Below are 8,322 nucleotides of genomic sequence, written 5' to 3'. Positions count from 1 at the left end.
ATCTTAAGTAATATCTTCAGTTGCTAATCCGGGTTTCTGATTGATTCATGACGTTTTAAATATCTTAAATATAAGAGCTGGTTACCGGCCTAATTTCGTAAAAAATATGAAAAACCATGAGAATATCAAAAGTAATGAACGTCTGCATCGCATTTAATGAATGTGAATATTAAATATAATGAAAATTTTAAACTTTTCAATAACATATATAACGAAAGCCAATATATCAAGCAGGTAAATGGAAATTCAATTACGTGTTTTTTAAATATTATTAACACGTTAATTAATTTCCATTAAACTGTCCATTAAATTTAATGCCCACGTTTCATTAAATTTTCAGAAACTGGAACATAGATTTCATTTATACGATTCATTACTTTTTAGGTACACGTTTCTTACATTTCATTAGCATGTTAATTAATTTCCATTAAAGCTGTTAATTTAATTTAATGTCAACGTTTATTACATTTACGAAACTAGTAACTTAAATTTCATTTACACAACTCATTATTTTTTAGTTTTTTCTTACATGTCATTAATGTGAATTACTTTTCAGTTACAGATCTCGTACATTTCATTAACGTGTAAATTAATTTCTATAATACTGTGTTTATTAATTTCAATACACACGTTCATTACATTTAAGACTACTGTGTGTAATTTAGTTTTTATTTATATCATTCATTACTTTTAATTTCGTGCATAACCACATGCTTCCTTTACATGTTAATTAAAATTCATTAAGAAATTTCTAACAGTGTAAGATATTGGAAATGTCCTGGGGAAAAAGCATCAAAGTCGCTAACTTTTCATCATCATCATCATCATCATCATCGTCATCACCATTGTCATCGTCATCATTGCTATCAAAATATAAACCATAAGGTAAGTATTTTTTTTGTTTATAGACGCGTTTAAGATGACTGATGTATTTTATTCTCTGCTGAAAAAGCGAATAGTGATCAAAAAATGCTTTTTTGTTATTTTTTCCAGAAAGCGTTGCTAGCAATGTCAGAGAACGCTATACGCGACAGCGGTATCTTCAACACGCATCAACTCGTCGATTGCGAGCTCTTAGCTTTAGTTATTAATACGTACGAAGGAAACGATGTAAAAAAAATGTGAATAAAATATTTTTCATTCGCATCGCCGTGTACATTTTTTACTTTCCATCCTATGCGCACTCCGTTTAGATAAACAGCAGCCAGCGCTTCTCTCGCCGTACTGCAACATGTAGAAATAATATCGACGCTTCTTTGTCATATTAAATAATACCGCGACACATTTTGGGGAGGGCCCGCGACGGGGAGGGCGGCGGCGGCGGCGGCGGAGTCCCATGGTGGCGGCGGTGCGTATCAATGGTATCGCTGTTTACATAAACAGCGATACGCGCCACCATGCTAGGACCTTCCCCGCGCTATCCCCACTCTTCCCCGCACCTATGAATACCCCCCTCCCGCGCACCGCACTCCCCTCGGTGGACCAGGCTTAGAATCCGCCATACTATACTACTTAAGCTAAATAATTGTGGCAAGAGTACAGATAAAAGGTGTACACATATACATACCACACACACACACACGCACGCACGCACGCACGCACGCACGCACGCAAGTATATATTATATACTTTTAATTTGTACATCTTACCATAGTTACTTAGCTTACATAAAAAAAATCATTTTTGAGTACAATTTAATTTTATACTAAATTAATAAATTGTTTAAATTTATTTACAGATAAAAAACACTGTTACATTACAACATTCATTATTGGAATATAAGAAACTTCGTGTAGAGAAAAGAGATGCACAACATAAAGAAAAAATTTATTTATTAATGGATATTAAAAATATGATACAAGAAACGTTACAAAAGGAATAATGTTAAATTGCTCAAATAAGACTGAAAATGAAAATTAGAGTTCCTATATGCTATTTTTAAGATTTATAATTCTCAATGTTGTACACAAATGTTATGTTCTTTACAAATTTTTATTATCTTTTATGTTAATATTGTTGATATTTATATTGCACATAATGCTTAAAATCCGTATCTACCGATTCTGCAGACCGATCCAACTGCCAACTCTAACTGCCAATCCATATAGTGAATCAATCACTCATTGTGATTGATTCATTATGGGTCGGCAGAGTTGGCAATCGGAGTGGTCTGTAGAGTCTGATACGGCACTGATGCAATTGCACATAAAATTTAAGAAAAGAAACAGCCAGTGCATGCACACATCAAACTTCCTTATTTTTATCCTTTAAGCACTGGCTTAAATTTTCTTAAATTTTATGTACAATTTTGCGTTAAAACGTTACATATACTATACATATATATATTATATATACACATAATAATTAGCATGCGTGGCATATTATTTTGCTATTTTGTGATTTTGTATTATTGTTAATACTTAAAATGTACACTATATACAATAATACTTTTGAGTCTTCACGGATATTCACTTTAAAAATGCCAGAGACTTTTTTATGTATTGGCATATACAAATAAAAAACTTACATTGAAGCATTTATTGTTGAAATATAAAAAACTTCATGCAGAAAAAAGAAACGCATAATATAAAGAAAAAATTGATTTATTTTGGGTTATCGTCGTGTCATGATTAATTGCTAATGCCAACGTTTCATAAACCTTGCAGTTCATCAAGACGAGGAGCGCACTGATATGAGTTGTTTCTCTGGAGAAGTTCCTTTATATAAACACTGTTGAGAAGGAGAGGAGAAATTTCCCTCTCCCTCTCAACAGCATTTATATATTGTAAAAGGAATTTTCCAGAGGAACAGCTCAGTATCAGTGCACTTCTCGTTCTGATAAAGTGAATGCTAAGGTTTATGAAACATTGGCATTAGCAATTAATCATGATAACTGGCAAATCTTCTGACATATACTTTATGTACATTTTAAATATTAATTACATTAAGTACAAACTATATTAAGTACGAATTATTACATTAAGTATTATCTGTATTAAGTATTAACTATTATACATTAAATATTAACCCTCCTTGGTTCAATGGGACATTTGAAGATTTCAGCGAATTTTGAATTATTGTTTCAAATTTTAACACGTATAAAAAATGTTTAGGATCATATATTTAAAAACGTATTCTTGAATGTTGAAACAGTGCACCCTTTGAAAAGTACAATCAGACAACAGTGATCCTATTGGACTAGGAAAGTAGTGAAAAGAATGTTGGGACCAAGGAGGGTCGTTAAAAGTGAACAAAAAACATTTTTTTACTTTGGTTTATAATCTTTCGTTCAACATGTATGTTAGTGCATTTCTTTTTTGAATGCTTTCTTCTTTATCTTGAGGATTAATTTCATCAACATCATGTTGAATCGTGGCAATATTATCTATTTCGGCAATTATGATATCATCTATTATGAAATCTTCATGTAAAATACAAATATTATGCAGCACAACAAACAATAATGTATTGTGGTATGAGATCCGTTCGTTTCATATACAATTTATCTAAAAGACTTCGAAAACGTCCTTTCAAAAGAGCGATGGCTCTTTCAATCATTACACGGGCCGAACATAGACTTCGATTAAAATTTATTTGCTCTTCTGACAAATGGCCATTGTTCTTATAAGGCACCATCACATGTTTTTGCAAAGCATAAACAGCATCACCAATTAAATGACTATTATGTGGAAAATAATTTTCTATGCACATAGATTGGATGCCACTTAATCGGAATACACGCATATCATGCACAGATCCTGGTTGTCCTGCATAACAGTGTATGAATTTTAAGCTGGAATCACATATAACCTACAGGGAATGGAAGTAACTCGTTACTTATAATATAACGAAGTTACAGTTACAAGTTACTTTTTGGGTAACTTTACTGATAACTGCGTTACTTTTTCTTTTTGGTAACGGTAACGAATTTTACATTTACTTTCATCGTTACTTAGCACACGATTAAATAGAGATGTAAAAAACGGTATTTTTTACTTCGGAGAAAAGTATCAAGCAAACAATTAGTTTTTTTACTGTAAATAACGTTAATTTTACTGTAAATAACGTTAATTTTACTGTAAATATTTTTTATTAAATTACATAAAATTCATAAAAAAACAAGTTATTTCAATATATTGGAAGGACAGACATTTCATATATTTAAAGGCTAAATAAATGATGTTATAAATACAGATAATACTTTATAAGCATAATAGATATTGTTTTGTTGCATATTGATTATAATTGTACTCTATATTTTAATTATTTTAAGACAACATCCCAATATAATATTGATTTAAGCGTAGTTAGAGATTCGATGAACGTTGTCTCACTATAATTTAAATTTAGAATATGTATAATCACAGTATACGACAAAAAATAGTGTCAATTAGTCTAGTAAAGTATTATTTGTATTAATAATACAAGTATGGAATACTTACTTCACTTTTAAAATTGAAGTACAGTATACAGAAGTAAAATGTCATTCAAATAATAGTGAAAAGTAAGGTATATTTATAGTCATCGACATTATACTATATTATAACTTTGTAACTATTTTCACACAGAAATCTTACGGATAAATGCAAAAATTAAATTCTGGAGCAATAATACAGCGTTGAAATCGTGAAATGTTAAAAAAATATCCGAGTAAAAAAACTGTCAAAGCCGAAGGAAAAAAACCATTTCCCAAATTTTTTACCCTAAAATTCTAGAATTTTTCCATCGTTTACATCTCTACGATTGGACATCGATTAGACAAATAGACACAAGCCACTCATAGCGCTTGAGACTGTGGAAAGCCTCCAAGCACTCGTCTGCTGTGATTGGTGGTCGTCGATTTTAAAAAAGTAACGGAAAAGTAACGAAAAGTTACTTTTTCAAGTAACGGTAACTGTAACGAGTTATTTTTAAAAATCGGTAACTAGTAACTGTAACTAGTTACTTTTTCTACTCGGTAACGAGTAACTGTAACTTGTTACTTTTAAATAGTAACTTTCCATTCCCTGATAACCTACAACAAATATTAAAACATTTATCAATCTAATAAAAATTTTACCGTAGTTATTACGTTATATTAATTACAATAAATATTTCACTTACTTGTAACTGTATTGAATAATAACCTTTTCGATTTACATAACTTTCTGTATGTTTCTTTGGTTTATGATATGTATGTGGGTACCGTCTATGGCATCAAATACTTTTGGAAACTTATATTTGTATTGTACATCCATGTATATTCTGTTCCTCTGCATCAGGCCATTTAATAAATTTATGTGCTAAAGAATAAATTGCTGAGCAGACTTTTCTATTAGTACGCCAAGCAGTTGCTCGTCCAATATTGAATCGGTCACAAACTGATCTATTAATTGAACGCAGAATATATATGTATAATAAACTTAGTGTTAATACATATTTAATATAATTTTTTAATTTATATATTATACAATTACCGATATGAGTCAGGTGTTGCCATAGTCCATAGTGCTACTAGTAATTGTATGTCTAGAGGAATTGGACACCGTCCATATCCATTAGATTGCTTTTCTAAGCTGGGTTTTATTGAATTTAATATATATGTAAATACTACACGCGATATCCTGTAATTGAAGAAATTCACTAATTTTAAAAGAAGTTAACTAATTACATAACTTTTTTATATTCAAAATGTTAGTAAGATTGTTTCCATATTTTGCGTAATAAAAACAATCATAAATGTTGACTTTCGAAGCATTATACATAAAGTTCTCTATACAGTATTATTATTATACATATATTATTAATATTACCGAAAATGACTCTTAAATTTTATATCCGAATATTCATTGACTGTGTCCATATAATTTTTAACACGAGGTCGAACTTGAATTGGCAATCTCATAATTAGTTCATCTTCGGAAGAATTATTGCTGCTACTTTCGATCAAAATTTCTAATGCTATTAAGTTTATTGATAATTTAGAGCGTTTATCCATGGCGTTTGTTTACACTACTGCCAAGAATGCCAAGTGCCACTCTACTTTTTCTTTGATGCAAATACGTAGTCGAAGCCGGCATTCGGCAATGTTTTTTAAAAAAATTAGAGCAACACTCGAAGCGAGACGAGACGTACATACATTATGCCGCTCCGCTCGAGTGGTCTCGCGAGACTACTGCCAGTGCACTGCAATGCTGTTTCAAAACACAACGGCTGTGTTCCAAAATTGTTTGCCAGTGCTGGCAGCACTGTCAACACCGTTCCAAAAATCATCGTAGCACGCTGTGGCAGTGCTGCCAGAGAGTAAAGACGTCAATAATTTTGTCGTCATTTCCTGCTGCGGCTGCTGTGGTTGAAGAGGTGAGGCAGTTACAGCACAAAGATGGCGGAAAAGATGGAGGAGTTAATTTCAATTGATGCTGAGAGTAATACTAAATTTAAAATAAATATTTCGGTATAGAAGATGCTGAGAAAGCAAGAAGTAGTGAGTAGATTTATAATTTTTTTGTAGTCAGCTTTTTGTAGTCACATTTATTTATTCATACTTCAAGTAATCATATATAATTTCGGCTAATTCTGAATCCGAATCACTAGACTCTTTTAAATACTTATGGCCGTTGTTTATTGACCTCCAAATTGCGGATAACTGCAGGAACTACAGAATCTGTTTTTAGAGTTGCAAATAAAATATCGCCACTCAGTTATTATTGGAGACTTTAATGAGAACATGTTGATGAATACATATGACAGTACACAGTTGAACAATTTTATTGAGTCAGAAAATATGTATTTAGTGCCGTATGGAGCAACACATCGTGTAAGGAATTCCAGTACTTTCTTGATCTATTATAGATGATGAAAGTAAACTTGAGACGCATAAGAAAATGGCGCTTCCTTTTTTGTCGGCACGTGATATTATTAGCATAACATACCGCATTCATGTCGCTCGCCTAAAATGGTTATGTACAGAGATTTCTAAAACTTCAATGAACAAAACTTTCTCACTGAATTAAAGAGTGTGATTGGACGGAGCTTATGTCATCCAGTTATATAGAGGAAAAGGTAAATATTTTTAATAGAAAATTCCTTTAATATTTTGACAAACATGCTTCCGTGCGCAGAGTTTTTTATAGGAATCTTCCGGCAACCTGGTTGAGGATATTAGGAGGCTTATGTGTGAAAGGGATAAACTGCGAAGAATTTGGAAACGAAACCGAAATGATGCTAGCTATGAAAACTTCAAAACCTTTAGAAACAGTGTGCAAAATATAGTTCGGGAGGCAAAGAAGGCCTATTATCTATCACATGAGGTGGTTTGTGCCGGGATCATCTGCAAAGGGCTCTGGTTGGCTCCTATGAGGCGAATTGCCCGGCCAGGACAGTCATCAACAACAAAGGAACCACCCCCTGGTGGACCCACGGCTGCAGAGCCTCAGGGTCAAGGCTCGAAGAGCCTGGAACAAGGCGAGGAACACGGGCCGGCCCTCCGACTGGGATCTTTACAGGAAGATTCAGAAGGAGTATAGATTCTGTGGTAGAAGCAAAGAAGAAGAGCTGGCGGGATTTCTGCGAGTCGGTGGAGGGAATATCGGCCACTGCCAGGCTTTGCAGATTTCTGTCCAGGAACCCAGACGCTGCATTGGAGGCAGTTCAAATGTCAGACGGTATCATGGTATCCGGAGAAAGATGCCTGGAGCACCTGGAAGCCAGCTTTCCTGGTTTCCGGAGGGATGTGCGAGAAAGTTGGCGGAGGTTCCTTCAGGGCATGTGCCAACGATTGGAAGTTAACGGCAGAAATAGTGAGGCCAACTAGAGTTAGATGAGCGATTGGCTCCTTTCAACCGTTCAAGTCAGCGGGGCCCGACTTTATTTTCCCGGCTCTCCTTCAAAGAGGGCTGGGGCAGATAATCTTGCCCCTCACGAGGACGTTGAGGGGCTGTCTAGCTCTCGGTTACACCCCCTGAGTGTGGAGAAGGGCGAAAGTCGTCTTTATTCCCAAAGCTGGGCGGACGAACCATATCACTGCTAAAGACTTTAGACCGATCAGCTTGACCTCGTTCGTTCTTAAAACGTTGGAAAAGCTGGTTGATGTATATATCAGGGACTGTGTGCTGGCTCGGAATCCACTGCATACCAAGCAGCACGCTTACTGGGCCCGCACAGGCCCGGATTGTTTGAGGGGCTCAGATTTTTTGAGGATCTCGATTTTCTAAATGTTCATTGTTTTCGAAACAATAGAGCGCTTTTAAGTCTGTAAAGCAGTTAGCCTGCTCACCGAGCGACTGAACATGATTAGTTCTTACCTATGGAGCCAACCAATCATGTTCAATCGCTCGGCAAGCA

General features: G+C 34.3%; 1 pseudogene; it reads right to left on the bottom strand.

Annotated features, from left to right (window-relative positions):
* Positions 1-3,170: 3,170 nt before the first annotated feature.
* On the bottom strand, positions 3,171-5,977 carry LOC108725216 (putative nuclease HARBI1; annotated as a pseudogene).
* Positions 5,978-8,322: the final 2,345 nt, after the last annotated feature.

The sequence above is a fragment of the Mycetomoellerius zeteki genome, unplaced genomic scaffold (genome assembly GCF_001594055.1).
Source record: "Mycetomoellerius zeteki isolate Tzet28-1 unplaced genomic scaffold, Tzet1.0 scaffold1078, whole genome shotgun sequence".
Taxonomy (NCBI): domain Eukaryota; kingdom Metazoa; phylum Arthropoda; class Insecta; order Hymenoptera; family Formicidae; genus Mycetomoellerius; species Mycetomoellerius zeteki.
The sequence above is the reverse complement of the archived record's forward strand: the minus strand, read 5'-3'. Positions and strand labels throughout refer to the sequence as shown.